Below are 23,638 nucleotides of genomic sequence, written 5' to 3'. Positions count from 1 at the left end.
GTCCGTCCGTCTGTCTGTCTGTCGGTTACCAGGCTGTAACTCATAAACCGTGACAGCTAGACAGTTGAAATTTTCACTGATGATGTATTGCAGTTGCCGCTATAACAACAAATTACTAAAAACAAAATAAAATAAATATTTCAGTGGGGCTCCCATGCAACAAACGTGCATGATCTTTTCCGTTTTTGCGTAATGGTACGGAAACCTTCGTGCGCGAGTCCGACTCGCACTTGGCCGGTAACTAAACCATAATAACTCCAGATTTAACCGGTTAACCCCGGGTTAGTGGGATGGTTGCAAGTGGCCCTAAAGGTATTAACGCATCATTTCTGCTTCCGTGTGATTCCCAACATAAATTCCGATTGATACTAGTTATTTCTTAAACAACCGAAGTCAGATCGAAAGTGATCCCTAACACTTTAAAATTAAGGTCCAAATTACAACAAATTAGAGCGCGATACAGCCTCATACATCCAAATGCACCTATGAAGCGTCCCTTTAACAAAAGGTCGTATGTGTTAAATATACAAACGCACTTGTGTCGTTTTTGGCGTTGCGTTTACGGGTCAGACGTAGGCGTGCGTTGGCACATCCATCATGATTTCACTCAATGGAACGGTGGGTTACATTGAGCAATTAAGGGCTTAAACTTGAGTTGTTTTAGACTTTTTTTACAGTAGCCATGGGGTTTACAATCCGGATACAAAATATGAAAGATCTGACGGATCCGGATCCAGGTAGATTAAATTAAGTACACGAGTACTAGTTGGAGCCGAATTGCCAAGTGTACCGTAAAAGTATACAACTTTGCCCTTTAACATTGCCCAGTTTGCACTATAATTATACGCGTGCAATAGAGATAGCTGCAGGCGAATCAATGAACGAAAATTTATATGGAAAGCGTCTCTGCTTTAGTATCTATTCATATTTCATGGCATTTGAAAAAAAAATTGAAAGTTTGTTTTAAATTTGATCATTAATAGCTGTCAATAGAGTTTAATATTATATCCGCCATAAATGGCTTCGTATGTGGTAAAGGGTTAAAAATGTATAAATGTAGTATATTTACATATGTAAGTACAATTAACCTAGTTTATAAGCAACAGACTAACAAATGTGGACTGTATTTGTCTGAATAAAGAAATTATTTATTATACGCTTTTAGTAGCCACACGCAAAAATCCTCAAGACAATAAAATCAACATCTAATGTTTAGCTGCATTCAACTAGTGGCTACTTAGTGGCTACCTTAACTTGCTCTAACCAAAAACCGGGTAAGTGCGAGTCGGACTCGCGCACGAAGGGTTCCGTACCATAATGCAAAAAAAAACAAAAAAAAAGCAAAAAAAATCGGTCACCCATCCAAGTACTGACCACTCCCGACGTTGCTTAACTTTGGGCAAAGTCGCGTTTGTTGTATGGGAGCCCCATTTAAATCTTTATTTTATTCTGTTTTTAGTATTTGTTGTTATAGCGGCAACAGAAATACATCATCTGTGAAAATTTCAACTGTCTAGCTATCACGGTTCGTGAGATACAGCCTGGTGACAGACGGACGGACGGACGGACGGACAGCGAAGTCTTAGTAATAGGGTCCCGTTTACCCTTTGGGTACGGAACCCTAAAAAAAACAAAACAATTACCTACACTAATCTCATAAAGTGATTTCCCAACTTATGAATTAAATACGACTGCCAAAGGAAAATGAGCGCAAAATTAAGAATATAAAATGTTAGGGTACCTTACAACCACGATAACAAGTGCAACTTTTAAATTCTTATTGTTTTCAAGATAAGGTCTTTAACTGCTTGACTTGTGTTTATCTTGTTTGGGTTTCCTATGCCGGTTGGGGCTCGGAATAAACAATTATACATAATCCTAATTGGATTCCTCGCAAAGGGGGCATCCATAACTTACGTCACACGAATTTCATGATTTGCTATCCCTCCCTCCTCCATGACTACCTCCAGTTTGAAGGCTCCTCCTCACGTTGGGCCAAAGCCAACGCCAACGAGGGACGCAGCCATGCGGTAGAATGAGATAGCAATATCACTTGCTCCCTCTAACGCATAAATGCGTCACTCGTTGGCGTTGGCGTTGGCCCAACGTGAAGAGGAGCCATGACACGGACATATTTGCTAGCGTGTTCGTAACTTACTTTCTATGCATCTAACTCGTACTCGCATATTAGTGCAAGCGAGATGTAAGTATAAGTAGAAAATAAGTTACGCAGACGTTAGCGAATATGTCAGTAGGTTAAAAAATATAACTATGACACTGCTAAGGCAGTCGTGGTAAGATAGTCACACTTGGTAAAATTTGTATTTCCTCTTCCTCCTCCTATGTGACGTCACATATTAAAAGAAATTTTAAATCTACAAATATTTTTAGATTAAAACGTATTATTATATATGTTTTAATATCAATTTAAAATTATTTTATAAATATTTTTTGGGAAATAACACTATTAATGTCTCGAGGGCTTCAAAGTTTAACGTAGGTGTTACTTGTCACGATATTTATTACCTCTTCACAACATGCCACACATTGTCGGTCCATTCCCTCCTCCCCTTCGAGCAACACCGGCTACCGACACGTCGGCTCCTCCCCTAAACGTGTTACTTCATATATGAATGTCCCCAAATCATTTACAGTCGACATTAGAGATCGTGTCGGAATCTTGTCGGATCTCTCTCACAATTAATCGGATGATTTAAAAAATCCATTGAGTCTATATAATTAAAATTATGTATACCTAGTGTGGACACGAAAAAATTTGGTCGTACATATTTTTTTGTAATTTCCTCAATAAAACGAAATTTAATGTAACTTTTTTTTTACTAATAATACATGTCAGAGGCTATAAAAATACAATACAAAAGTTACTCAAGTTTATGCGTGTGTATGACATTACGTACTTTAGACTTCACCTTCGTCATCATTCGCTGAACAACATAATCAGAAACTTCTTTACTAGCTTTTTGCCACTTCGCCTTAAAAGTTTTAACGTCTTTACAATCCGTTTTATACTTTTTTAGATTTTTTTTCACTATGGCCCAATATTTCTCAATGGGCCTCAGTTCTGGGCAATTAGGATTGTTCATTTTTTTTCAAATGTTCTATTTCGAAAACCATTTCGAGATATAAGGTTTTTAAACAGTTTCCGACATTTGCTGCGATATAATAATTGAGGATTGAAGATATTTCAACAAATATCCTTATGACCTTAGTTTGACCTTCTCCTGGGCTGAATGTAAAGTCATTGCATAATAAAAGTTATCGAACCATAGTAAATAAATCCGTCACTCACGTATTGTCAAAGTTATCATTGTCATCGATTGTCATAACAAAATTTTTCAGTTAAACCGCTGCGCTTGTTTGTTACAATTTGATTTATAATGAATACCTAAACAGTAGATTTCATTGCTTAATAATATATCAAAAACCTTGTTCCTATGTGTGGGAATGATTCACAAAAATAATAGTTCGAATCCACGAAGACCTACGACGTGAAAGATGGTGCCGTGAATTAAACTTGGAATACCTACCTACTTCACGTGTTACACACAGTATTGCTGTGAGAATCACGTCGATGTAAGTATAAAATTAATATTAATTTACTACAATTAAGTATTTAAAAGCTCACTTTATTGGTAGGGTCGTGGTATCTATTTATTTTCTGTGGTAGGTAATGTAGCCAGAGTATCTAAAGGCAAACCGTTAAACAGAGATGGTGCCTACTAGAAAGAAGGAATATACAAGAATACATAGCCATACTCAAAATTCAGCCTGAAACTGCTTTAAAAAGATATAATTTCTAATTTCCAGGTACATGTTGCAGTTCAAGCTGCTGATATCATGGTGGACAAGACTTAATAAAGAGTTGTGAATAATAAAACATGTTTTTGTTTACCTACTTTTTTATTAATTTGGGAAATATGTAATATATGTTTCCAAAAAAAATAGTAACTTTACATTAAATGTATGTTTATCATGTTCTGCACGAGCATCTGACAATGATGGCTTCTTGTTAACCATCCAGAAGAGAAGTGTATGGTTTGTTATTTACTCTGTTCCCAGGCATTATTTACGGTCGTAAAGTATTACGACGATTAATAATTAATATGACGTTCGATTCAATACAAAATGCTCAACTTTGTTCTGGGCCCAAGTGCAGTTACATATCTCACAGCTGTATCTAAATAGGAATCACGATGACCTGAAATAATAGGATATAATTAGCAAAATTGGCATGTTCCTAATATAGTAGTATAAGTATGTAGTACAATATCCAAACAATGGTGACAAGCCGGTAGAAAGCACCCACTGGGTGCTAAGCTACCTTTAGCAATGGACGCTTGTAACGATTTTATGAATCCAATCTTCTTACAAATCGAATCAGTTAAAATATATATGATGTAGGTAACTTACATTTGTATTTTTGCTCCCTTGATTTCAGCCAAGTTATGGTTGGAGTTGGATGCGTTATGCTTGGATGGATTGATGGATATGGATACATACTCCAATAAAACTAAGTTATATTATATAACTTAGGCAGATTTCTGGAATCAGCTTTCTCAAATTTATAGCGTAGGTATTTTGAAATTAATGATTCAATATAAACGAGTTTTCCATTCCAGACGATTGTTATTTATAGAAACACGTGACACTGACATTGTCGACAGGTGACATTACAATTAATTGACAATGACAACTATTTTTTTAATGCTTGTTGTTGCTTGTGCATTATCCTAATCAGCCGACGACATGTAATTTACGAGAAGTCGTATCTCATATTTTCAATAAATTATAAATATTCAACCGAGCCACGAATTACTAAATCATTCAAATTGGTATCTTAAATTAACCTATATTTTCAGAAAATAAAATAAAAATGGGGGTCTAAAAAAAATGAACAATCCTAATTGGGGGGATTTGCTTGTTTTGGTACTACGGTTACGTTATTATTTCTGTACCACTCCATGACAACCGCACTGTAATGGCATGTCGCCAAATCCGGCCAAAACAGTACAGAACCCGTATGTTGTTGGATGAAAGGCAGCAATCTCTTTTGCAGACACTCCTTCTTGTAAACTTCTCCATTGATTGTCCCAGAAGCCACGAAAGCTTTGCTCCTCTTACCGCAGGAGCATATCGCTTGCCAAATCATGTGACGTTTTGGGAATTTTGATAATTTAATTTTTTTATATTCATCAGGAATAGTTGCCTTATTTTTTGCCACATAAAACTGTTGCCCAGGTAACTGATTAAAATCAGCCTTGACGTATGTTTCGTCATCCATGACTAGGCAATCATATTTTGTCAGAAACTGGTCGTACAATTTTCTACAGCGTGATTTGACAGAATTTTCTTGTTTTTCTGACCTATTAGGTCTGACTACAGCTTTATAAGTCTTTAAACCTTCGTAACGTTTAATTTTCTGCACATACGATTTGGACACTTTCAACTTTTTTGCAACATCTCGGATAGATATGCCCGGATTTCTCGTAAAACACTCGACTACCTTCTTTGCCTTTTTTTTGTCCACAGGTCCACTTTTTCTACCGCTTCCTTGCTTCCGTTCCACAGTCAAGTCCTTTTTGAACTTAGAAAGTACCGATTGTACCGTCGATTTATTGATTTTCAGACACTTAGCAATGTCGTTTTGTGAAATGCCTAGATTTTCTTGAAACATGTTCACGATTTTTTTTCGTATTGCAAGTTCTTTGGACGGCATTCTTTTAATTACATCATATATTATAAAAATACCGAAACAGATTGATAGAATCGAGTATTGACAGTAAGGTTTGACATAATTTTTTTTGTTTTTAAAACAAATGAACGCCGACAGATCGCATTCAAACCGACCAGATTTTTTCATGTCCACACTTTAATACACACACACACAGGAACTAGTCAAGAAGTCAACTCATGTGATTTGGACGCAAATCGTCCAATCGACTAGATCTATACCTAATCATTGTTCACTTACTGAGAGCAGCGACAAAGTTTGGGAGCGCCACTAATAATAGTCATATTTTCGTAAAAAAAATAAATAAAAAATTATGACGAAACGAAGTTTATGGTGGTGCTTTCGTACTTTGTCGTTTCTTTATGAAAGTAGATATAGATACCTAAGTAGATATGTACTCTTAAGACAGTAGGTAAGGTACTTATACAGTTTGCATTGCTCTCGGCTACATGGCTTGTGGCTTTTAATGCTCTAAGCATTGTGGCAACAATAGGGCTCGTTAGGTCGAGGACACTAAGCTTTCACCGGACTAGGTGATTAGTTGTACTAAAACAATAGTTTACTAATCTCAAAATAGCTAGGTATAGTACAGCTACCTACTACATAATTCGAATACGCAAACCCATTTTCAAAGTGGAATCCGCAAAGCTTCTGTTGGGACTCCGCGAAAATACTTGTAATAATAAGAATAAAAACACAAAACGAAGCTCTTCTATATATTTCTAAATATTTTTTTATTTGGGGCTCCTTCAAATATTTCGCTTTCAAAAGGGTTCCGTCACTAAAAAAGTTTGAAAACCACTGCTCTAAAGGTTTAGACATGACACAGCAGCATTAATAGCAATAAGACAACTGAATTCCTTCGCTAGTGAATCATCTTGCTAAGTAGAAATTTTCCGACTAATATTGCAAAAAATCCAAAAGGTTACCTTTTACTGTGAACACCAATTTAGCCAAGTTGTGTTGTGGGTTGTATTGTGTCAGGCGCGGCTCAAGTACAAGTACATCCGTTCCACACCCGTTTTGATAAGCCGCGCGTGGCGCTGTCGCCACCTAGCGGCCATATCTGTGCTGATCGTGACAGACGCGTTTTGTTAGAGAGTGAGTCTTCTGTACCTAGTACTATTATTTATTCTGTGGTTGTGTGTAGGTACAAGTAGTCGTGCATCGTCCAAGTCACTAGAACGTCGGTGGTTGATAAGTTTGACCCGCAATTTACAAATAAAACAGCTAGCAGTAACTTAACCTGGTTCGTTTTTCATCAGAGCATATTTATACCCCTCTTATTTCTGCACTCCTAAATAGGTAGCGCTAAATAAAAATAGTATATGTACGTCTGCGTCTGTCTCGCGCTCGAGATACTAAGGCCAATACGAATACCTATTCACTAATATCTAAATGTCAGTAAGTAAGTTAATAGTTAACATGATGCTATTTTATATTTATTTACTTCATTTTGAACCGTATTTTTGGTGCTTTTTTGAACACGTGACTAGAAATCTAGAAACCGGTTTTAAAAATGTTTGCACATTTTCATGTCACACCAGGCATGGCTCACTCCGCGATTTCGTCGCTTTGCTACAGGTAGCTAAAAGTACATCCGTTCCACCCCAATTTTGGGGAAAGCCATAAGCCGCGCGTGGCGCTGTCGCCACCTAGCGGCCATATCTGTGCTGATCGTAACAGACGCGTTTTGTTAGAGAGTGAGTCTTCTGTACCTAGTACTATTATTTATTCTGTGGTCACACCCTACCGCTTCGCGCAATCATCTGCGCACTAAGTACCTACAAACGCCATTATGGAATTGTTTGGAGTTCACGTTTGTATGGAGTAAAGTTACTGCTAGCTGTTTTAGCTGTGATAACTCGCACAAGCAACTTATGACGATCATAAAGTTTAGGAAGTTCGGCCTGTACTCGTAGTTTCCTCGGTATTGAGAATAAATGTTACTCATCCACTCGAGTAGTTTGTTTGCTAGTGGATTTACTATATTTGTGAGTTTGGGTCAGGTTTGGGTAGTTTATGCGATTTCAATCTTTAAACAACTGATGGCTTGATTGCGTGGACTTTTTGTATAAGTAAGTAAAAATCCTAATCCAATCCTACTCTATGAAGTAAAAGTCACGAACTAAGTTAGATTCGGCTTCACTTAATTTACGTTTTACAATAAGTAATTATGTTTCATTGCAATTAGTGTATAACGTAAAAATAACCTAAATTCTTTAGGAGCGCTGTCCTCAATTTTCATACGAACTCGCTCTCGCCTCGCTCCCAGGAGCATGACTATCTTTGCTAATAATTAACAACACAATATACGCGGAAGCTTTTAAGCGTGCGCGCAATATTACGGACAGGGCCGGATTCTGGTGCATATTTCATGTTTTTATTTCACGGTTGCATAGTAGCTAAATAGGGCCCCTGAGGCTCTAGATACCGCGAAAAACGAAAATCGATTTCTTTTATTCAACTCTCTACCGTTCGAATATACATTCTGAGCGGTGAAGAGACAATTTAGGTTTGATATTTTCGCTGTAGGACCACAGGAACATCCAGAAACCTACAGGCCAATTCGAACGTATACACTGACATCAGAACGATATTTAAATTATGTACTTATGTTATTTACTCGCCTCACCAATACAAGAATGCACAATTACGTTATTACAACGAAATAACATGATTCAAACGACTTGACGACCAGTCTGGCCAAGTGGGTAGTGACCCTGCCTATGAAGCCGACGGTCCCGGGTTCGAATAAGGGGTAATCGGTAAGGGCATATATTTGTATGATGATACAGATATTTGTTCCTGAGTCATGGTTGTTTTCTATGTATTTAAGTATTTATATATTACATATATCGTTGTCTGAGTACCCACAACACAAGCCTTCTTGAGCTTACCATGGGGCTTAGTCAATTTGTGTAAAAATGTCCTATAATATTTATTATTTATTTATTAATTTAATTTAGATACATTCGAAGCGGTCTGTAAAGTGTAAAGCTTATAGACCATGCAACGCCATCGGTTACACACTAATCACAGAAATTATTAAAACTATGAATGTATATAATTATTTTCTACAAGAAACTATTTATATTTTGCCGCTCCAAACCCGCGCCTGCCTCACGAAACGCATCGACGTAACCAAATTACCTCATAAACAGCGCGTTATCACGGGCGCCCCCAATCACCCCGCGCGGGGCGAATGCGTACGAGCCACGGGGCCATTGTGCACAGACAAAAGACTTGCTGACCGCTCGCTACGGTTTTTGAAGCTCATTTCGGTGCATATTAAAGCATAGGGGTATCAAAACTCACAGAAATTTGAACCTTAGCACTATAGGATAAAGTTTAATTTGTATTTCCCTCTGCCGGGTAAAGAGTTAGTGTTTTTATGATTTATCTATTTTGTGTAGCCTACGAAACGAGTAGGCTGCATTTTAGGGTTATTCACAGTAATTACCACTTGCAGCTGGCGCTTAATTATATCCTAATCTATTAGTAATACATTTGTCGCGTAGTTTACCATGTGTGGAAAATAATATCAAAGTACATACATTTTGATTAAATAATGATTTTGAGCAAAAATTACATAACAAAACCTAATAATAGATAGGTTATAAAAGAAAATTTCATTAGATTTGTTGGAATCTAATTCGTCCAGTACTTCCAGTAGTGTAATCAAGTAATTCATTTTAAGATATCAATTGATTAAATCTATCGTCGAAAACGAACATCTGCATTTTACCACCCACAAGCTATCAAAATTAAACTCTTCAGATTCATTACCGCTCCATTGAGAAAACACTCAAACTATCCGCTACAAATAAATTCATTGGACGTTTAATTTATTCTAAACTCAAATAACCACACGTGGTCTCAGATACATAGGTTTACACTTAACTTATAACGTAAATTAGATATTATTAAGCCCGTGTTAGAGTATATTTTTGTTCGTGTAGAAGTATAAAGGCCAGACCACAATTGCGAAATGTCAACGCGTTGGCTCTATTATTTTCACCCACGCCGCTGTTCGAATGGCTTGGAACTGGTTGAAGTGGGAAAAATATTTTCATAAAATGTTTAGGCTGTGGATGAATGAATTTGATGGATATGGTATGATTCAGATTTTTTTTGTATAGCCTATATTGTGTCCCACTGTTGGGCAAAGGCCTCCCCTGTCTTTCGCCACTCGTCACGACTTTGTGCATGCTCCCGCCAGTCGCCACAAAATGAGTCGCGCATAGTGATAGTAGATAAAAATGGAACCGTGCTGCGCCCGCAGGTCGTTTCGCAGTCTCATTTTTGGTCTGCCTCTACCTCGGGTGATCTGTTTTAATAATATTTATTTAATAATATCTATAAATTTGATATCTAGAATTTGGTTGTAGATGTAGATTAAGTGGGAATAAGCTGGACATGTCTGCCGCATGTACCTGGAAAAGTGGATCTAATGGGTACTGAACGGGACCCACGAAACACCATAGACTTCTTCACCCGGCAGACCAAAACGGAGATGGTGGGACTTAGACGCATTCTACCCGAAATGGTCGAAAAATATCAACGACAGGGTCAATGGAGAAAACGAGTACACTTGACTAAGGCAAAAAAAATATTTCCGGAACCCTTCATTTGCGAGTTCCACTCGCGATAGGCGGGTTTTTTTACTAATCATAGTTCATATGTGACGTCCCACGGTCAAAGGTACCTTATGGCGGGTATGGAGTTATGCATACCCCAGTAATCTACAATAAATAAGCTATCGATAACACAAAAGATCAACCTCCTAAGTTGCGTAGTTACAGAGATATGATTTTTTGAAATTAATGTTGTGAAATGAGCAACTTTACGATAGAGAAGTTTTAAGTTTAGCAGCCTAAAAAACTATGTTCCTGAAGTAAGTTACATAGTTGACTACAAATAATAATACCTTATATATCTGAGATTAAAAAAATGTTGCGACTTGTTCTGTAATGCAAATAGAAACCTTTGATATCGACTGATTTATGTGTATACTAACCAGTCTCTTGAAAATAAAGTTTTATTTCATTTTCACAATTGATTGCAATGAGCTCTCAAGATTTAAATTTTATCTATTAGAAAACGACACTGAGAGACAGTTTAAGCAAAAAACAATACCGATTTAGAGGTGAAAATGTATTTTCTGACTTTTTCATATAAAATCAGAAAATTGAATATTTTTACTTTTAATGTAACATACAATCAATTTTTCTGAGCACATATGAAAGAAATTCTGTCATTCAAATGAAATAAATCCTAAAACCCCAACTAAATACTATATTTAACCCCTTATGCCACTTTAAACTTACATAACAATAACAGTATTTGCTCCATACATTTACGAAAAGGTACCTTATGGAAATAAATTTAATAATACATCACTACAAAACATCAATCACATTGAAGCTTTTATCTTTTATGAATAGAAAATATTAATTTACATTAAACTGCCACAAATTTAATTGGTTCTTCGTCATAATAATCTTAAAAAAGACCAATAATTTGTATGTAATGAAAAGGTACCTTGTGGTTAAGTTACATGATGAGGCATGATGATGATGGAACAGTTAGGATAAACTAATAATATTTTGGGGTAAAGATGTTATAAATCGTCTATTTCTTATCAATAATATATTTTGGTTGCCATTGAAGACAAGCGGCATTGAGGTTAAATGACCTTAGATATTCCATAAGGTAATGCGTCGGGTATTGGCATTTTTCAGCAAACCAATGGCTGATTTATTGCATGCGACCAAACCAAATGAAGATTATTCTAGTTAAGAAAGACTTGACGAGAGTAACTTTAGTATAATAGCAGGCTACTTGGATTTATAATGTCGGTCGATGTACGGTTATAATATTTTCTCAAACATGCAATGAAATATTGATGTTATGTTCCTTATAATAGGCTGCGAAGTATGACGTTTCAGGTGCGGCTAGGACAAAAGGTCGTTAATGGAATTTCATACACATCTTGCAGGCCTAGGCCGGCAAAGTCCTCTTTTTTAATTTTCATTTCACAGATATTTGTGACACAGCATCGTGGCATTCATCCATCAAAAAAAACTAGAGGCAGTATTTGCTTTATGGTTCGTAATGACACTCTGCCACTACGCCTATAAAAAAAAAACAAAAAACAATGTTTGCTATAATTTGCAGTTTTATTTGTATAAAATCAACATGAACTTAATAAATAATACATTCTATAATGTATGTCTATAATTTTATAATTCTAAATTATAAATTTAACTACACAAATAAAAACATTTAAAAATTTTCATTTAAACGTTAGCGGTATAAAGGTCTACTCAAACACGCGTAGTTATATTTTTTAAATTGTTATGGAGGTAAAGTTGAAAAATATTCATTCTGTTTTATTGGATTTATGGTGCGTTGTTGATTTTTTGACTTTAATATGAGTTCCGACGAAATAGTGAAATTAATATTAATTGTAATCGTAGGTGTTGGAATTGGCAGCGTAAGCAGAATTGATTTTAAATAACTTGCTGCCTCTGCCGTCAAGTCAAAGACGAAGTATGTATATGGTTGCTTATGGCAATTTTATTATTTGAGAAACTAAGCAAAATGGCTTACAGTTTATTAGAAACAGTTTTGTGGCATATTTTAAATGAATGTAACTACAAATTCGTCAACAGTGTGGAAATTATACTTATTTACTCCATGCATAAAGCAACGATGTATGTGAAACATGATATCAACATGAAAGACTATGTAAACTTATGTGACGAAAACGACAGTCAGACGGATACAAGGCGAAAAAATCAAAGATACATGAAAATATACGGGTAGTAAAAATACACGACTCGTGTAAAACATACGCGTGATAATGATATAGGTACGTGTTGGTTATATTTTGGGTGTAGTTTACTTTTAGTTTTTTCTATAAATAAAACTTGGGTTTCGTGGATTTTTTATTTTTTTTATTTCATTGCATGTTTGAGAAAAGCACTATACATACCTCGGCGGGAAATGGGGTTGCCCGCGCTCAGACCTATCCGGCCTCGCTTCGCTCGGCCGTCTATATGTCTTCGGCCGGCAACCCCTTTCGTCCCGGCCTCTGTAGTAATGTACTATTGCTAGGCGCCCCAACCAGAACTGAAATTATCAAATTAGTTTTGCAGAATGCTAATACAGTTCTCTACCAAACTTCTTTTCCCGTATTGACTAGTTTTTTTGGAAATTTTCAACCTTTTTTCCATAAGGTACCTTTTTACTAAACTCTGAGACGACGTTACTAGGCTTATAACTAACTTATAACAAAAATAAAAACAGGTAAACAAACGTTACGCATTAAGGTTTGAGATCACACAATAAAAAAAAATTGAGCATTTTTTCACCTCTTTACAAAACATTTCATATCTCCGAAACTAGAAACCCTCATAAGGTACCTTTTCCCGTGGAACGTCACATATGAATTAAAGTATCAAATAGGACAGATACATAAGCAACCATATTTTTATATATGTAGTAAGTACCTAACACTTTTTTTAGCACGCTGCTTATTTTTTGTTCATTAATGTATATATTCATAACATCAATCAAACATATATTAAGTATATAATTTAACATGTTGAATGAATCTACTCTACAAAATATATTTTAGTAGTTATTCCAAACGGTCCATAACAAACCTATATTTCTTAGAACGTAGGCCGCTCGGAGTTAAATGAGCCCACGCGTGGCCTAGCTGGGCCTACACGGTTGTAACAATGTTTGACGACTAAAACTAAAACGTAACTACCTATTCTATTCCAATATAATGGCGAACGTTGAAAATACAAATCTGCCTCTCTGTCACTCGTATATTTGCATAACGAAATGATGATAACAAAATTTCGATTTTCTATGTTCGTGGTTCGCCCGGTCCAAATTTTCCTCGCAGTCAAAATCAAAATTTACACATCGTATATAATTTGAAAAGTATTATTCCATCATTTAAATATGAAGAACCTATGATGAGTATGATGGTGTAATAACAACAATTTTAACTTTGCGTATACCTATGATAATTTAATTCATAAATATGATAGGTAATTGTAGGATTAAGTAGCGTCAAATAGGAAATACATAAGATCATTTTTATGATAGTCCAATTGCGGCATAAAACAATATATGTCGAACTTTAAGAAGAGGCGAATGGAACAAAATTATGAATGGAAATACGCACACAAAGAAAAACTATACGCTGTCGGGGGTCAGAGTAAAATTATACTGGTCCGCCCACAACAGTGTTCTAATCTAAGCCGTGTTGCGGACTGATATGTCGCAATGTTGCTGACTTTCATAAATTATCTGCCCAATACCAGAAGAATTTTAGTTTGGTACTTAGCTAAAAAATTGTCTTTGGCATTTTTCATAAACTTTTTTTTTTTTATTTAAATGCCATTAAAAATGTATGGAAGGTAGGAATACAATCTACATGTATCAAAAAGTGTCCATAAATTTTGAATAGGTGGCGCCACAATACCTAGAATATTTTGTAAAAAACCGGGCAAGTGCGAGTCGGACTCGCGCACGAAGGGTTCCGTACCATAATGCAAAAAAAAAAACAAAAACAAGCAAAAAGAAAACGGTCACCCATCCAAGTACTGACCCCTCCCGACGTTGCTTAACTTTGGTCAAAAATCACGTTTGTTGTATGGGAGCCCCATTTAAATCTTTATTTTATTCTGTTTTTAGTATTTGTTGTTATAGCGGCAACAGAAATACATCATCTGTGAAAATTTCAACTGTCTAGCTATCACGGTTCGTGAGATACAGCCTGGTGACAGACGGACGGACGGACAGCGGAGTCTTAGTAATAGGGTCCCGTTTTACCCTTTGGGTACGGAACCCTAAAAATGTCAAATCATTTGATAGCGCACTTCGTTCCGTCAATAACGCCTACGTTCTTAGCTACTCTAGCAGTTCTAGCTTGGAACTATTATTTACCATGATTATTCACCGTCAAACTGGGTCTTGTATTACCAGTACTTTGTCGTAAAAACTAAATTAATTAAGTCACCACTGCAATTCAAAGTCACCCCATTTTACACTAGCCCCATAGGTCACACTATCTTAAAGTAAATAGCCCAGAAGGCCTACCGCGTAAACCGAAATTCGCCAATTGCGGGGATCTTTCTCTATTACTCCTATGAAGGCGTAATTGGAGTGACAGAGAAAGATGCCCGCAATTTGCGAACTTCGATTTTCGCGGTTATAGCTTTATGGTATAAATGTTTAGTAACTTGGTTTATTTGCTGTAAATATGCAAAAACGCATTCCAATGAAGATGTCGATAGTTTTCCTTGTCCTGAATGCCTAAATTATCTGCAACTGATGTGGAATGGAAGTACGGTCAGCACTTCAGCAGCAGAAGTTGCTAAGCAGACCAGGGGGCCTAGCCAAAGTGACAAATCGGTATAGTTTGTTTTTTTTAGCAATAGAAAGAACTTCGCAGAAGTAAGCTTTTGGTTCCAAATCCGACACTTATAGCGGTAATAATTTGATGTAAATTATATGTATTGACCATGCTACATTAGATAACTCAATAATTATTAACAATTAAAGAGCCTGATAAAAATTGCACGCTTACTTCTGTGGAGTTCTTTCTAATGCTAAAAAAAACGAACTATAGCGCTTCGCCATCGAATCGCTCATATGCCTTTCTAACTTATGGCACTATCCGTTTCGAGTATTTAGGGTTGTCAATCAGTGGTCGTGCGCGCAAAGGGACGTCAAGTTGTGTCAACCCTAATAATTGCTCGGAGCAATGCTGAGCTGAACGGAGCCGAGTTTGCCCGAAGTCAGGAGTGTCTCCCCACTGATAAGAGGGTGTCAAGGTAATTTTGAACACCTCGTCCGCTTAGCAACTTCTGCTGCTGACTATACCTACTCTTGAAACATTACCTAAGTCTTAATTAAGTATTCGTTAGGTGACCATGGAATTGTCTAGTGCCTACTTAATATATGAGTAGGTAGGTTAGTTGACTATTAATTTCTGAACATACCTAAACCATAATCAATAATCAGATTGTACTGGGTGGCTAAAAAATAACTACATTCCCGTGTCCGTGTATGAAACAGCTAAATTTATAATCTTAAAACCTCTCTAGGTTTTAAGATTATAAATTTAGCTGTTTCATACATTTTGGCTGGTCCATGTTCTATAGGATGATATTCCTGTTTTTGAAGTCAGTTAATAATCTTGACTACCAACCCAACATTCCTAAACGCCCTGTCGGCCTACGACTATGAAAATAATTAAGCAATTCTGTTCATTAATTCGATACGAAGGTTTTAATTAAGTATGTATAATATATGCCATAAAAACTTTTTACAAAAAAAAAGAAAACCGACTTCAAAAAGGATGAAATAAAATATTATCCATTTTAAGTCTATGCGTTACCAACTGATATGTTTGAAGTCGGTGCCAAGCCAACTTTGGAAGCATACCATGATTTTGGTGCGAATCGATAAGGATGTACGTTGGTTTGCCTTACACGACGACAATTAACGTACTTTCTGTAGGTACAGTTGACGTTAAAAATATGTTTACACTTTTCGTCTTATTACAAAGGAGTAAGGTGAAAAAGTGTAACCATATCTTTGACGTCGAATGTACCTAAGAACACACCTCAGAACACACGATCCAACCTTAGCACAGTCCGTACCATGTTAGTCGGTACGCAAGCGTGAGATTGGGACTGAAGTTATTTCCCGTCCCTTATTCAGAGAACTACGTTTCATAGTATAAAACAATTCAAGGAATTTAATTTCTTGCCAAATGTCACCTGAAGCGGTTCAGTTGTATAGCCATGAAAAGGTGACAAAGAGGCAGACAGAATTACTTACACATTTATAATAGTTATTAATACAGTTCTAATGGGATTTATAGTCATAAGGCTGATTATATTTGACGGGTATTGTTACTACTTGGCTTGGCACCGACTTCAAACATATCAGTTGGTAACGCATAGACTTAAAATGGATAATATTTTATTTCATCCTTTTTGAAGTCGGTTTTCTTTTTTTTTGTAAAAAGTTTTTATTTTTCAATTTTTAGTTTTAACGCATTGTTAAGAGCGCGACGCATGAATGAAAAACAACATCATGACTAACACTAAATTCGTGTATCTACTTTAATAAATATGTAATCAGGAATTTTCTCGAGTCCGTCTGGGAAATTACAATTCCTGTCACTACACTAAATCCATCCTCCGCCCCGCCACTGACCCAATCTCTCAACCCCCCCGATCACTCTACCTCACAGCGTATCAACTCCTGATCCATGTACCCCTCGGCCCTGAACCAGCAGCCCTACAACCACCATTACCCGACCCCTTTATCCCCGACCCCTTAACTCCTAACCCTAACCCCCGATCAGTAGCCTTACCAGCTTTCCAAGAGTTTGACATTGATTTATTCGCTAGCGTGTGTGTAACTTACTTTCTTTGCATCTCGCTCGTATTGGCATATTAGTGCGAGCGAGATGCATAAAAAGTTAGTTACGAAGACGTTAGCGTCGCTAACTTAGCGAATATGTCAATGTCAAACTCGTGGTACGGCTACACTTGCACTACATCAAATTGGCGGTGTTCGGAAGCAAATGCTTGAGTTACTTTAGAAAACACCGAAATCACTTTACACGTGCCTTTAAAAACTGAGGAGTTCCCTCAGTTCCTCATGGATTCCATCATCAGACCAGAACCAAAAATAATACGAAAACACCTAGGAGGCAACTCCTTTCAAACAAAAAAAGAATTACTCAATTCGGATCACAGGTGCCGGAGTAATCGCTGAACATACTACATTTAAAAAATCATCATCATTATCATCAAAACAATCATCATCATCAGGTCTACTTCATCAAAGTGGTGGTTTTCGGGAGAAAATGCTCGAGTTGCTTAAGAAAACACCCAAATCACCATGCATGTGCCTTTAAAAATTGAGGAGTTCCCTCAATTCCTTATGGATCCCATCATCAGAACAGAACCAAATTAAAATGGGACCAACTCGGAGGTAGCTCCTTTCGATCAAAAAAAGAATTACTCAAATCTGACTACGGATGTCAGAGTAATCGGTGAACGTACTACATTTAAAAAATCATCATCATTATCATCAAAACAATCATCATCATCAGGTCTACTTCATCAAAGTGGTGGTTTTCGGGAGAAAATGCTCGAGTTGCTTAAGAAAACACCCAAATCACCATGCATGTGCCTTTAAAAATTGAGGAGTTCCCTCAATTCCTTATGGATCCCATCATCAGAACAGAACCAAATTAAAATGGGACCAACTCGGAGGTAGCTCCTTTCGATCAAAAAAAGAATTACTCAAATCTGACTACGGATGTCAGAGTAATCGGTGAACGTACTACATTTAAAAAATCATCATCATTATCATCAAAACAATCATCATCATCAGGTCTACTTCATCAAAGTGGTGGTTTTCGGGAGAAAATGCTCGAGTTGCTTAAGAAAACACTCAAATCACTATGCATGTGCCTTTAAAAATTGAGGAGTTCCCTCAATTCCTCATGGATCCCATCATCAGAACAGAACCAAATTAAAATGGGACCAACACGGAGGTAGCTCCTTTCGATCAAAAAAAGAATTACTCAAATCGGACTACGGATGTCGGAGTAATCGGTGAACGTACATAGAAAAAAAAAAAAAAAAAAGAAATCCTTCTATGAAATGGAAGTCGGTTAAAAAGGTACTTTATACAGGTACGTAATACATGCTCGAATTACATATAATTACAACATATAATCGAGTTAGACCAAGAAAAATCTTTATTATTTACACGTCATAGTTTCATAGAAGTAAAATAACACTTGATTTCGAGTGTGCCATCAAAATCGTTGCAGAGTTTTCTTGGTCTAATTCTACCCAATTTTCCTCGATTTCTATCATTTGATCCTGGTTGTATGATAGTGGAACCCCAGCAAAGGGTCACCAACATCTGAACACCATGCATTATATACATTATGCAGTAACAAAGTACGGACGGACGTAAAGTTTATTTAATAACATTTTTAACACTTAACGAAAACACAAACATATATCATTCATCTAAATCGGTTAAGGCATTCAGAAGTTATGGTGGAATAAAGAAACTTACATACAAACATGAACTCTGAAAACAATACACTCTTTTTGTTTGGGCAGTCGTGTATGCATTATAATTATATTTACAAGTAGGTACAGTCAGCAGCAGAAGTTGCTAAGCGGGCCAGGTGTTCAAAATCATCTTGACGCGCCTTTATTGTTAATAGAATAAGAGCGTGTCAAGGTAATTTTGAACACCTCGGCCGCTTAGCAACTTCTGCTGCTGACTGTACATATACCAGTAGGTTGGGAGCATGTTTAGATATATTTAGGTACCTATTTGAAAATGTGCCCTGTTGCGAAGTTTCGTATTTACCTACGTTGATATGAAAATGAGAAGGTAGCATTGTTTAAAAACATGTTTTGTATAATAAGTTTTTAGGTAACTAAGTATGTGCCTAATTAGGTAATTAGGATTAGCCGTCTAACGACAGTCTTACACCTATGAAAGATCTGCAAAAGTTCCATTGCTTGAAAAGCCCACTAACAAACATTCTTAATTAGTCTCATTATCTCAGATTAAGCACAATTAGCGTATAGAAGCAAACTAATGACTGTTTTCAAACATTTTCTTAGCGTTAATGAGTAAGTCATTCCACTCACCTTTCCGCTCTAATGATCGCTCATTGTCATCCACACAGTCACAACACTAATCATGACGTCACTTCCTACACTCCATTCATAAACTCAAACATCGATAACTATCGCCAACTCCAGCACTAGTTTATTCGAATTCGAAATTTGAACCTTCAAATCACGCGCACTTTTTAACTGTCACTCTAAAGAAAGGTCACTCGTTCGTATGTTTTTTTTTGGTTTTTATATTTTAAATGACGCGTGTGTATAGCACGGTGCGCTTGCGCGTTTGAGCACGCGCCGAAGCCTCCGATCGCCCCCGCGATTTTTGAAGCGTAGGCGCGGACCGGCTCCCAAACTCAATTATTTGCGTAATATATCTGCTTAATAAAACGGGCAGATAGTCTGATATCTTTACTTTAGACGCCGGTCATTTATTTTATACTGGCGACCGTCATCAGCAGGGGACCGCATCGAAATGGCGAGCTTTCTTTATAAGCTGATGTTAGAATTTTAAATGAGTATCGAATAATGCATTGGACATAAAAAGCTATCGGCTAACAATATTATGTGAGCTGGTGCGTTGAGCGAGTCGCCAAGGAGTGCCTTGTATGGTGAAACGGGTACGTCTGCAGGCCCACACGTTTCGACTTTTTGCCGCCGAGTGCAGGAAAGAGCTAGGGACTTTAGCCCATTATATGTAGAGCCCCTTCACCCCTTGAATCTCCAGTTATCCTAAGCGGGGAGCCGAAACAAAAGGGCAGGCGGGTGTCTACTGATTCTGGATGGTGCAGGAGCATTGTACACTGTACGGCTCGTGTTTGCGGGCCGCGTTTGCTGGCTCATACATTCGTAATGATATCTGGTCTGTAATTAGATGTCCTAGGGTGCTTCATGGTGCCAGGAAGAAATGATGTGTTTGATCAATTTGACATGTTCCGCTATTTGCTAAGAACAAGTACAGTCGTCTACATCATAAGCATACCCCGGCATGACGGGAGCAATTTTGGTTTGATGTTTAAATATTACGAGGACAAATAAATTTTACCTAATATATATACCGATGTCGATGTCGATAAAATTATAATTGTGTGTACAATGATGTTAACTGAATTTAATAAAGTGATTATAAATTCCAATACATATTTGCAGTTGCGAGAAGAACAAATGTTAGGTTAGTAAATATGTAACGAAAAACCGGGCAAGTGCGAGTCGGACTCGCGCACGAAGGGTTCCGTACCATAATGCAAAAAAAACCGGAAAAAAATGCAAAATAAAAACGGTCACCCATCCAAGTACTGACCACGCCCGACGCGTTGCTTAACTTTGGTCAAAAATCAACGTTTGCTGTATGGGATTTAAATCTTTATTTTATTCTGTTTTTAGTATTTGTTGTTATAGCGGCAACAGAAATACATCATCTGTGAAAATTTCAACTGTCTAGCTATCACGGTTCGTGAGATACAGCCTGGTGACAGACAGACGGACGAACGGACGGACGGACAGCGAAGTCTTAGTAATAGGGTCCCGTTTTACCCTTTGGGTACGGAACCCTAAAAACTAACGCTCTTAATGTACATAGTATATTGTTTGGGTCAAGGAGTCATATTATTATTAAGATTCAGAAATCGCTTAATTTCGATAACATTAGAGTCGATATTCAGTTATAATTAATAGCACTGCTGCATTTCTGCCCCCGTCAAACCGCGGTATAAGTTATCATAACCCCTTGCACGAGAAATAGCTCAAAATAATGGTACTTCTTGGCTGAGTAACAACCTAGGTATGTCACAGATCTGCAGAAAAGTCTGCAGCGATTTTGATAGCCCACGCAGTGCAGGTGTTATTTTAAACGTCAAACTTTTATGAAATTATGACGTATAAATAACACTTACACTGCGTGGGCTATCAAATCCGCTGCAGACTTTTCTTGGTGCAACAATATGTAAAGAGTAAAAGTGATTTATTTAATCTTATTATGCGCTGAATTTACAGAAACTAATCGGTCGGTGCTGAAACTAAAAAAATATCCCCGCTTTGTTAAGGAAATTACCTATGATGCACTGTTATGAATCGTTTGTCTTTATCTATCATTTTTGCTTATGTATATATAAGAAAGGGATAAAACATTTAACTAATACAGGCCCGTAAAGTTTTATGAAAAAGGGGGTTAAAAAAAATAACACCAAAACCTACTTAAACAAACATTGCTAAATTCAAAGTCACAGGCGCATGTTTTGTCACATGAACTAGTGCAGTGCTTTATTGTATTTTTTTATATCGATAAAAAACTATTGGCTGTGGAAAACTTCTGACATGCCAATATTATTAATAATTAATTTTAATAGATTGACACTGAGACATATTAATTTGTGTGGGTATGGGTACCAATTTAATTTCAGTTTATTGACAATCGATCAAAACAAATTATCACAGGTAATTTGCGATAAGTGTAATCCTAGTTGATAAAACATAATTCATTAGTTCATTACGAAATACGAATCCCTGCTAATATTTTAAGTGCGAAAGTAACTCTGTCTGTCTACCTCTTCATGCTTAATCCTCTGAACCGATTTAGATGAATTTTGGTATGGAAATAGTTTAATTGAGGACCGGAGAAGAACATAAGTCGCGTAAGTTTTGGCATCCAATACAATTCAACTAGATCCAAAGCCGTCCTTTCCCAATCATATCCTACATCACAAAGGTCGGAATAATCCCTACGTACGGTAATTAATCAATTTCATCGTCCGTAAACAATAGGTACCTATTAAAGCTGCACTGTATGACTGAACAGCTCTTGTGACTCACAATCGCATTATTGACAATGCTCCCTTGGCTACGTCCCGTCGGACAACCGGGCCAATTAAGTATGGTTCAGCAACCTTACCTATACCGATGTAACTTTAGAAATTATTCCGTACTGCGTTAAAATAAGGATGTATGAGAATGCAAGTAATAAAATTGTGTCTAATGTTAGATCTTGGAAGTGTCCCTAGTTTTTCTAAGTTTGTCGCGTCTATTGCCTATCTAATTGAGATCGGATGGAAAAATCGATTCTTCTGTTTGTAGCGTCAACACAGCACAATGACCCAACGATTTTGATTCATTCATAGAATTCCCATATATATTTCTGACCCAATAGAATTGAGCCACATTTTAAAAACATCGCGAAATAGATAAAATTACATATATCTGAACTGTTGTAAAATCGTAAAATTATTGTTTTCTTTTGAATTCTTAGTAACAATATTTGAGGTCAACAGTTTTGATAACGGATGAGATTTTTAGGGTTCCGTACCCAAAGGGTAAAACGGGACCCTATTACTAAGACTTCGCTGTCCGTCCGTCCGTCCGTCCGTCCGTCCGTCCGTCTGTCACCAGGCTGTATCTCACGAACCATGATAGCTAGACAGTTGAAATTTTCACATATGATGTATTTATGTTGCCGCTATAACAACAAATACTAAAAACAGAATAAAATAAAGATTTAAATCCCATACAACAAACGTGATTTTTGACCAAAGTTAAGCAACGTCGGGAGTGGTCAGTACTTGGATGGGTGACCGTTTTTTTTGCATTTTTTTTTTTGTTTTTTTTTTGCATTATGGTACAGAACCCTTCGTGCGCGAGTCCGACTCGCACTTGCCCGGTTTTTTTATTTATAAGTATTATAACCAAAGCTATGTTGCTCAATATTTGTGTGTACCTACTTAGAAAAGTACTAGTACTACCTCCTCGGGAATACATGAATTCTATTCTTCACAATAAAAGGGTACCTAGTCCAATTCTTTTATTTATTTGTGATATGATATTGATGGTTTTCTTTTTTCATTTGCATGGGAATGTTTTTTACTACGAATACAAAAGTGGTCGTACAATACATACTACTGAATGCACTTTGATCTTATGCACAGTTTTGTCTTCATGAAATACTATTATGTAGGTACTTACATACAGATGTAGTGCATACGAAAAAAACCGCCCGTTCCGTGAAAAAACGATGGAGAATAATTATTCACTACATCTGTAGATTGATGTACCTGTCATGAAACCATGACAATCGTCATGGCACCCACCAAGTTATAGCGGGCCGATTATGTTGTAATAATTTGATAAGGGTTTGATCTTATTTTGATACGACCTTGAGTCGTGATGTCATCTGGCATTTCTCGCG

The 23,638-nt window shown here is 36.8% G+C and overlaps 1 protein-coding gene across 1 annotated transcript in view; it reads right to left on the bottom strand.

Annotated features, from left to right (window-relative positions):
* The window catches only part of LOC134679291 (leucine-rich repeat-containing protein 15), a 149,678-nt gene extending 129,287 nt beyond the window's left edge, over positions 1 to 20,391 (bottom strand). Inside the window, exon 1 of the mRNA XM_063538189.1 lies at positions 19,489 to 20,391. The gene's annotated coding sequence lies outside the window, so the exon portion shown is untranslated. The remainder of the gene's footprint in view (positions 1 to 19,488) is intronic.
* Between the last annotated feature and the right edge of the window lie 3,247 nt (positions 20,392 to 23,638).

Source organism: Cydia fagiglandana, chromosome 2 (genome assembly GCF_963556715.1).
Source record: "Cydia fagiglandana chromosome 2, ilCydFagi1.1, whole genome shotgun sequence".
NCBI lineage: Eukaryota > Metazoa > Arthropoda > Insecta > Lepidoptera > Tortricidae > Cydia > Cydia fagiglandana.
The sequence above is the reverse complement of the archived record's forward strand: the minus strand, read 5'-3'. Positions and strand labels throughout refer to the sequence as shown.